Here is a 10756-nt window from a genome sequence, read left to right on the forward strand (position 1 = left end):
ACAGAGTCCCCGTGGTTCACAGGCAGTGCCTCGACCTCTCCTGTACTTACGATACATCCAGCCACAGTTTAATGGCTGAAATGACTTTGAAGCTTTCCCAGTGGAACCAATTTTCACCCTCTGTGAATACAAGCTCCAGCCTTTCAGCAAAAAGTTTAGTTTGGTGATAAGTTAACATGTGAGGCCAGCCTGAGAATAAATTTTGACTGTTGCCCTGATGGTAGGGCTTTCACATTGCAACTCGTGGCGACGACGTAGAGCTTTTTGGGAGATGCGCTCTCCAGACTAATACTGGCTGACAGCATATTTTGTCAGCGAGGAGAGATGTTCCTTGCAGCCAGTGAGGCTGCTGCTGGCTTGTCAGCACTGATGGCAAATCTTCGCTAGGAGGAGCAGATAGGGAAGTCATAGCCCATCTCAGCCCGGGCTTGCGGTGGTAACAGGTTGACTGTGAAATACAGGGCGTTAGTTTTAAGGGTACAGATGAGAAATTCTCCTCTAAATTTGGCTAGAAGTCAGTGGGAGAGGGAGATATATTAGAAAGGGTGCGAAGAAGAAGAGTTAGAAAAAAATACATACCAACGACTTTTATATAAGCTTCAAAATAATACCAACCCCAGCTTGTCTCTTTCTCTTAATTTTAGTCTTTTTAAAGATTCTAGATTTCTAGTTTTGCCTTGGGAATAGTACACACTAAATACAGTTATTACAGCACTTGTGTTATAGTTTCAAATCCAATCAATTTTGTCCAGAATCAAGGCTGAAAGATCAGATCAAAATTATTGCACAATCCACAATTAACAAAACACACATATGCTGCTTGAGATGCCATTTTTCTGCCAGCTCTATGCCTTTTCTTTTAGTGGTAATTCACAAATAAAAGACAGACACACTCGGAAGCAGGATGGGACCATAATATTTGAAAGAATGGAGCTGACATACATCAGCAAAATGCCCACAGACAGCATAATCAGGAACCTGACCTGTCTGCTGCTCTACCAATGGTAGTGCATAAATAATTAATCGTGCCTGCCAATGTAACATATAACACCAGGCAGTTCTTTGATTTTTGTTTTCTGTGACAAGCCTTCACCTTTTTCTGTGTAAGCTGTTGTAGAAGAAGAAACTGGAAGAAAGAGAGCAGACCCTTGTTACTTGTGTAATAGCCTACCTGCTTTCTCAGGTTATTCTTGAAGAGGGGTTGTTGACAGGATATAAAATATCTCAGCAGTGCCTGGCAGAAGAGAATCAGCAGAAAAAAGCAGCATCTGGCTACCTTAATCTGAGTTTGGTGCATGAACCAGAAGAACCCATAGATACAATTTTTGCTTGGGACATTTAAAATTCGGCACTATAATGTCCCATAAAATAGGTACTAGGAAACAAGCAGGAGCTGATAGCAGGATAGATTTAATGGCACAACAGTTTCTTTCTATTTGATTTTATGATCTGGGTTTCAGAAGAACCCTGAAAACAGTCTGGAGACAATTTTTTCCTTTTCTTTTCAACACCTTTGTGATTTAATTTAGGAATGACATTTCATTCTGGACAAGAGGCCCATAGTATAAGGCTGACAGCTGAGACCTGAAATTGATTCTGCAATTCAGCAAGTGCATAAATAAAAAGGACAAGTTAGCACTAGTATCTTCTCTGAGGAAACATCTGAGGTAAGTTTCAAATGCTGAAATGAAATACTGAATTCCGCTGAGGTACCTATGCACAGTTTTGGGCGAGCAGCCAGTAAATGTGTGTCCCTTCTTCTTTGTTTCCCCTGTCAGGCGTTATAGTACTATTACTATTTCAATTTAACATACGCTTTCTGAAGGAGGATGGAAGCCTTGCCCTGTGTAACTCACATTGCTCTGTTAAAGAGACCATAAAGCTCACAAAAAAATGACTTAGAAAACCCAGCACAGTGATTTCAAGAGTAACGCCCAGAACCTACATGAATAGCATGCCTTAATGATGCAGAAGCTGGACAATAGCATATGATCTCATTAGGGATATGGTTGCAGCCTGGGCCTGATAAACTCCAGTACATAAACTTGCACCTGCACTTTCCAAGTGCAAACACCTGGCTTTGCTTTATAGCAAGAGTCAAAAGCCTGCACGCTCTCATTCAACAGCCTTTTGTAAGTGCAAGGATTGGAATCTGTACCTGCAAATCACATTCCTGGACTACTACTACGGATACCATAATTACTGCAGTCCTTCTGGCTATGCTGTCTTCAGTCCTTCACTAAACGTTAAATGCATTCACTTTAGAAAAATCACAGAGAAGTCGACTTCGATCACAGGCAAAGAAGGAACAAATCCCGAGTCTGAAATCTGCTCCTGATAGATTTGTCACACCTTCTCCTCCCATCAAATAAGGGTTACATTTATGTACCAGATTACTGAGCACTAGTTAGCCAACATTGCAGAAGCATTTTCCAACTCTTGTTCTCAAGCAGAAACCTTAATCTAGGACCTGATCTGGGCTCAGACATCACTGTACCCCTTAGACCCTTCCCTGAGCTTGTCTGAATGTTGATACCAGCCCAAATGCCCGAAATCTAAGGAGACAGCTTGAACCGTTTCTGAATTTTGCAGTTAAATGGAGACTCTTCAAATTGGGAAGTTTGGTTCATGGGTTTAGAAAGATAAAGAATCAAGACCTGAAGCTGAGGTTTAGGGTTTGTGTTTAGACTCGTCATAAATTTGTAATGCACGACCAAGATGAACAATGGTACTAGCAATGGTGGTTCCCCTTTGTCATCCACAACTACTCATGGGCAAAAGTATCAGCAGAAAATACCCACCTCTATCAAAAGGTGCACAATCATGTCAGGCAGAACCTCTGGACTTTTCTGAAGTGGCTTAGCTCCTTTTTAGATGCCATCAAAAGCAACTAAAACAAAGCTTTCAGAGCTGGCTGCGCAGTACCCTCCACGAACAGCTTGAATCACCCAGCTCATGGTAATGGTCTGCCACAGAAGCTCTAATCAAGTGCGCGTGTGTGTTTTCCTTTCACGAGATGACAGTTCCCAAGTGAAAGGACACTCCAGCTCTGATAAAACTTTCCTTCTATTGTCTGAGTTTTGTTTGTTTTCTGGCAAACCCCAGCACTGCCTCTGCTTTCTGTGCAGGCATACATTTCCTGTGCTTGTGCAGGGAGGCCAACCAAAGTCTTTGGAGGCTTCTCAGTAGTATTGCCTGAAGCAAATACCACAGCTCAATAGCAATTTAATATTGTAATCAGGGAGCAAACTGTGCAGTTTTGGCACATTGCGATAATTATTAACTACATGTATTAGTGTTGAGATTCTAGTAACTAATATTTACAAAAGGTTCCCTGTGTGGGGAAGACCTCGCCTAGACATGAGCAGTTGAGCTATTCCTGAGTGATTGTCAGTGGGCCTTTAAGCCTGTGCTCATGTTCGCTGTTTAAAGATAAAACATCAATACTTAGAAATTGTACTTCAAAAGACCTATTTCATGAATAATAAATTCTCAGGGTGTAAAACCATACCATGCGCCAGAACGTTTTGTGAATTTATGGGGAAGTTTTCCTGTGGAAAAACTATCCTGGAAGACAAGATTAAAAAAGCACATCTCAAACTCCCTAACATAATATAAAGGAGATTGGATTTAAACGTTAAATCTTTCTTGCTCTCAGGATTTTTGTTTCATGTCATGACGTGTCTCTTTCTCCTGCTTTCCCATTGCTATTAGAATTAATGACCTTATGAACCCCAGTTCAGAACTCACAGGCAAGGGCAGATATAAGCAACAGCAAAATGTTCTCTAAACTCAAAATCTGTAATTGTCAAATTAAATTTCTCCACGCAATTATTATGTCTAGGCTGACTCAAGGTTGAAGCAAAGCTGCATTTGCCCTTGTGACTTATGCAGCTCTTGTTGGTCTAGTAGTTCTTCACCTGGCAGAGCGTGGTGGTAAGGAGTGAAGGTGGTTGGGGGAGCACATTAGTATCAAACACAGGTAACCTATACAGCATGCTTGACTAACTTTGAACCTCATAGCATTCCTATTCAGAGTACATAATCGTATTTCTTTCAGTAATCAATTGTGTGCTTTTCCAAATAGGCGGGGACACAAACAAATACATTCGTGACATGGGGCCTCTTCTAGTCTGTGAGCTGTACCACGTCACTGACATACATATACGCACAACAGAACAAAAAGCCATTTATTTTCTAATAGCATCGTAGTTGGGAGAAAGATTTTCTCATGCAGCTTAACCTCCGTGTAGCTCCTTCCCTTCAAGCTCACCCATATTTCACACAATTTTTCTGGCAGTATTCAAAGTGCCTTTTAAATTATGTACGCTTTTGGCTAGTATGCCAGACTTGTAGTCTAAAAGACTAGACTTCCCTACAAAGACGTCATGATTTGACATTGTTTATTTTGCTGCGTAATCACATTAGATAAGGTAATGTCATAAAGATGACATGAAACAACTGTATGTAAACAATACATTGCCAATTGTTTAAACAAATCAACAAGTAAAATATACCCTTAGCTTCAGGTAGTTCCTATGTCACAGCGGCCAGACATTAACATGTATTTCTCAGAATTCAGACGAGTACTCAGTGTTAGATCAATGTGGAAGACAAAGATGGTTCTTTCCATGTGTTTGCAATATACTTACCAGCCAGGAGATGACTGATGGATGCTGGCAGGCAGCAAAAGTGAGGCAGTGTTGGATAACATGGTCAGTAGTGACTGCAAAGCACTACGACATACCAAAAAAAAAATAAAATTACAGAGTCAGAAGGACAGGCAGAAAAAGACAGAGAAGCCAAAGGAAAATAAGATTTCAAGAAAAAGGCAGGGGAGCGATGTCTGAAGTTGTTCACAGGTTAAGGAGGGCACGGCTGGCTATGAAGAGGTCAATGAAGACTTCACCTGACTGCAAGGCACTGGAGACAGGTGGAAGGAAGCTTTCTGCGGAGGGTGGGAGGGAAAACACTGGAGAATAACGCGTCTGATGTGTGTAGGGACAGGGTAGTAGCCGTAGTGGCAACTGGGGTCAGGTATACAAATTTATGAAGTACATAATATTAGTATTAGTGTATATATAGTTTTAAAGATCTTGGTAATGTTTGCTGTGTAGATTTTGTCCATATCAAAGGCCAATACAATCTAAAAAATTTCTATCAAGAAGCAGTAAAATGACATGCTTTATATTTATTTTTATACTTTACAGAATATAAAAATGAAAAAATATGTTTAATGATAATCAGCTAGTGTATGCCCTTTATATGTGTAAACACAACTCAACCAAGTCTAAATTATAAAACACAATATTCATATGTATTGCTTCCCAATTTACAATTTTACCTGTTTCATTCCAAGAACATATTTTAAGATTAATAAATCAGCCACTCTAAATTCCATTATTCTCACATGTCACTGCTAGGGCCTGTAGGTGTAACATTAGTTTTTATAAATTCCTTTAATTAAAGTAATTATCAAAGATAAGATATGGTAAGCATATTAATATTTTAAGTAAATATTTGTGCTTGTTTTCAGAATTAGTAGAAACAGGAATTTGGCTACAGTTAGGGTTCTTCACTGCTTCCGAGTGCTGTAATAAAGAAGGGGAAAGGTAAGCGTACGCCTATCTTCAAGTATGTGCTTAGCCTTTCTAACCTGCTGTGAAAGCAGCAAGTTAAGGGGACTAAGTACATACCTAAAGGTAAGCACGTGCTTGACTGCCTTGCTGATCTGAGGCTAGAGACAGAAGGATGATGAGGTTTCTGAAAAGGCTGCTGGCACACTCACCACATCAGTTCAGGGATAACAAATAACTTTTTCACAAGCAACTTAACAATTGAAGGGACCAAGGATTCAGTTATGCAATAAATTGGCTTTGACAGCAAACCCAGTTAAAACTCTTTTTTTCTCGTAAGTGGAGACTTAATTCTAGTGAACCAGTTCAAAGCATGGCAGTGGTATCGTCATGACTGCAGAGATGATGAATTTTGGCCTAAGAAGAAATGCCCTCCAGGGTGCAAGAAGTTATTAAGTCAGGTTCACGGTCAAAGCCGTGGAGTTGTATCCTGTGTCCCTTTAAAATGTATTTTAGGGTTAGATACACAAAAAAGCTCAAGTACCTACTACCGGCCTGACTCTACCTGCAGGTGCCCAAGTCTGGACTTGTGATCCTAAAATTCCTGGATAATTCTGGAGGTGCTAAATATGTTGATATTAAAATGCACCTTATAGTGGATTTCTAAGTTGAGCTTCTCTGTATGGCCAGAAACACCTTTATCATCCTTGGCAGTGTTTGGCTTCTGTCTCAGTCTAATCTCTTTTGAGATCCACGAATAAAGGGTTTTCTCAGTCTCGAAGTGGAATGCTGCTGTAGATACCTGCGACGAAGATTAGAGGGAAGGGGAGGAAAGGGGGAATTAACTCTACTGTCCTTTCATCTAATAGTTCAGCGATTAAAAACCTCACACAGTATACAGCAGAAATTGGGTAAAGTACTGAATAGTTAGCATAAGCTGTTGCCATTACTTCCTTTGTATATATTGTAGTTTGGTATTCTGTGGTATAAAGCAAATGGTCTAAATTCTACATTATACCATACCAGGCAACATAATGAGGTAAAACCCAAATGAATAAACAAAAAACCCCCCAAAACTGAGGAACCTTCAGGAGATCATTAGAATATTGAAATGTTGTGAGTTTCTTGAAATCTTGAACGTTTACCTCAGCAAGCCCCAATCTCCCTGTTTTTCAACAAACGTTGAGAAAGAAAGCCTGAATACTCTTGCCTTTCAAAAGAAATTACTCACCCCAGGCAAATAGATGACTAGGACTTTGCAAAGCTGGGATACACTCTGTTGTTATGAAACTGTGTATATACAAAAGACAGTCTGCCTGTTAATGTTTATTGATGAGAACAGTTAAGCAAACACTAAAGCTCCATAACTTTTTACGATAAAATATCAAGCTTGCTAAATACGCGTATACCTACATAAATAGATTGTATTTTCAGCTGGGGGGAAGGGTCAGAGGTGGTGTCTCTGAATAAACAGCTCTCAGACCAGTTGTCCCCCATCTCTCCCACTGCTGCTGCCTCGGGCTCTGGGTTTTTTCGCCTGCTAAGGCCAGCTGCTTCCTCGCTGGTTGGATCCTCTGCCATGGCCTGGGCTGCCTCGGGGATGGCGAGGGACCACCTCCACCGGGGCCAGCCGGGCTCTCCCGGCTGCGTGCATGCGTGTGGTTTATCTGCCTGACGGGCCCGGGCAGCAAGGCAGAGCCGCTCTTCTCTTCTCACTTTCTTATCTTTCCCTTGCTTCCCCAGCAACAGTGACCTGCATCACCTTGCCTGAGTGCATCAGCTTTGCTACCGCCGGGACCCGGCGCAGGCAGTTGTAATCAGGTGTTCTGCCCAGCTCCTGACGTTTTTGAGTTTATCACTGCTTACCCTCCCGGTCGTTCCCATGACTCTCAATAGCACAACATCCGGAGGCGAGGCGCTGTGCCTCCTCACGTCTAGGCTTTCATGGGGTTACGCCTGAACAACGCTGTACAGACCGGGGCTGCTACAGCAGCTTTATAGATCCCTGGTTTTAGCTGTGGTTATGTCTAACTCTTCAAGAAGCGTGCAAGGGAAGGGGGCATATACAGCGCACAGAAACCTTGAAATTGCCCACTGATACTCCAAACTCCCTGGTCAAGGGAGCTGCTGGTCTAGGTCGGTGCCTTGTTGAGTTTTCAGTTGGGCTGCTGTGGGGCTGCCCCCGTTTAGTGCTCTGCAAAGAGTCCCTTTGGTACTTCCCCGTGAGCTCACCTCTCCCAAGGAACAGATTTTGCAAATCGTTTTGTTGGTTGAGGAATTTTAGTCACACCTCCTCAGTAAGAGAGCAGGGGGTTTATTTAGCATGAGAAGGCTCTGAGAAACATTTCATGGGTCGCAATGAACGGCCGAGACCGTCGCTCAGTGATACAAGGATCACAGAAGATGGTGGGAAACAGACAACTTTGGCAATTCTAGGAAGCAGCCTGGAGTGGACCAGAAAGGACTCACTGGGGCTGGCCCCAGGTCTCCTGCGATGTAAGCTGTGGGAGTCCTGTCTGCCAGGTATAACCCGGAGCTCCAATTTGTACGTACACAACCAGCACTCAGAAGAAATGTTAAACATTAATCCTCTGAAAAATGCTAAAATCAGAAACTGTTAAAATCAGAAGTGTTCGCAAAGCAAGAACTTTACTGAATTATCATTATGGAAACTGTTTTTGGAAAGAAAGTGTCACAAATGTCAAACCATTCTGCTTAATTGAAGTGCCAGTAAACTAGGGCTACTGAAGTTTAATGAAAACTGAAGTCAAAATGAATTTTTTACAAAAACAGCAGACTAAAATTTTCAGCTTTATCCATATTGGGTTGTTCTTGGGTTAGTGGTTCGTGCAAAATTTTTGAGATCTGAGTATATGAGAAGAAAATATATCAAAATCTCCGATCTTGACACTGTAGAAAGCCTGTTTCCTGAATAGTCCTATATGTGACACAGGAACATCACAAGGCACTTTCCATCATCCTTTCACCCAGTTTTAAAGGTTTTTTTTCACAACATGTTGATGCTAGAGGTTCTTCAAAGGAAATATTGCCAGAATTAACATGAGGAAAACTGTAGTATCCTTCCCAGCCTCTCGGAGCAGCAACAACAACAAAATCATGTTGAACAGAGGGGACTTACAAATTGTATTTTGCACTTACAATATCTAGATTTCCTTACACAAAACTTCTTGCAGTGGATCCAGCGTGGTGCAGATTGATGAAACACTCCTTGGCATGTGTAGAAATTCCCTTCAAACTAAGAAGCTGGGACTGGGGGGGTTTAATATTGCCTCTGATGATTTTTGAGTCTGAACTGAGCCCGATGCAAGGCCAGATCTCGCAGGTAATATTTTGGCTGCCTCCTCACCTCTCCTGGTGGAAAGTTTCCCTTCCTTCGGCAGGTCAGAGGACCTGCAAGGCCACCTCACCACTCACAGGAGCACGGTGCATTTTTCTCTTCGAGATGCAGTAGGTGATACAGCTAGAAAGATTGCCTGACATCTCCTAGTATGAACGCCCTTTTCAGTTTCCCAGAACTCAGCCAAACTTTAATATTAAAGAAGAATACCTTCTTTTCCTTATATCAATATAGAAAGTCAAGATTTCGCACACTTTCATAAACCTCGTATTGAAAAAAGCCCAGTCTGTGAACTCGGGACATTTCACAGCAAAGCTCCAGACCTGTGTCAACAGATTCTGACACTAGTTCAGGAAAGGCACTAGTTAATTTTGATTTCTCAGCGCTCTCTTCAGTTCTGTTGTCATAATTAGAAAGTCAACATTTACCCACATCTATCATGAGACCTAGGAAAACCATTAGTTGCAAACAGCTGATTTGTTGAATTTAGCTCTCTTTCCTGATTGTGGTTGATCAACGATCACATTTTAATTTCTATTCATTTTATTCACTGTATAAATTCTTCTGTGACTTGTTCATGTGAATATATTTCAGCCTATGTATTGCTTACAGACTGGATGGTGTATCAGAGTTTTTGTGAGTCGTAATTCACTATTCAGTTTGTACGTGAAGGATCATTTGAGTCCCGGTCTATTGTTTCTGGTCTCTAGGTGAATCGTCTTCAAAAATATAAAGTGATTTCAAGATGACTTCTGCAGACAGTTTGGAAGCTTGTTGGAAACAAAATTCACAGGAGTATTTGTTTCACTGTCTTTTTTAATGTAAAATTATGAACAAACGTTTCTCCTATATACGTGTATGCAAAAAACCCTGATGAACTCCTATCGAAAACGATAGAAATATTCTGACTGAAAGAAAAAAGACTCCCGTAAAGTTCATTGTGGATAAAATGGGAGAAATTATTGTCCGTTTAAATGGGTGGAGGGTTTTGGTTAGTTTTTGTCTTCCTTGGATTCTTAAAACTGATCCCCAGAAAGACTGTCCTTCTTTCCTCCCTCCCCCCATTACTCACCCACCTGTAGGCATCTCTCTGGTCTCAGAGACATCTCAATAATTGTTTTATATTCTTCCCAAATGACAGCGTGGGGGAAGGCAGAGCTTTTTAAAAAAAAACCACAACATTGCAATGCTATTCGAGAAATGCAAAAAGAACACAAAAATTATCTTCTCCTGAAGCGTTCAGAAGTCTGCTGAACAGAGGGAAGCGTGACGCTACGTACAGCCCCACCAAGCACTCGCCCGCGCCTGCATGCGGAGGGGACACGACCGAAGACCATCAACCCGAGGTCACCACCGACCGCAGCCCTCGCCGAAACAGCTCTGCCAGGCTTGCCTGCACAGCCATGGGTGGCTTTTAACGGCAAATTCTGTGCATTTCTTTTAGACGGCGGCATGGGCCGGCTGTCGGTATTGAGTGTGTTAATCCTGCGAGAATCCTTACGATTCTCTCGCCGACTGCCAAGGTCTGCGGGGAAAGACATCCTCTGCCTGAGGGGCCCCGATGACGTCCTGCCATTGCCATGCGCCGGGAAGCTTGGAAACATTACCAGAAATGCTATTCTGGAAACATGTTAATTGTAAAATTGTGTATAGGTGTATATATATACAGCTATAGGAGCCAGGGCTGGGCCTCGGGCCTGTAACCTGGTGGATCACTAACAGCGGCACCTGCTAGTCCCGGGGGCCGCAAACACTTGGCGCCATTAAGAAAATCCGTACAGGCGGTGCCTCCCATCGTGACCCTCGCACCGCCGCGCCGGGG

Source organism: Pygoscelis adeliae, unplaced genomic scaffold (genome assembly GCF_000699105.1).
Source record: "Pygoscelis adeliae isolate BGI_AS28 unplaced genomic scaffold, ASM69910v1 Scaffold108, whole genome shotgun sequence".
NCBI classification, from domain to species: Eukaryota; Metazoa; Chordata; class Aves; order Sphenisciformes; family Spheniscidae; genus Pygoscelis; species Pygoscelis adeliae.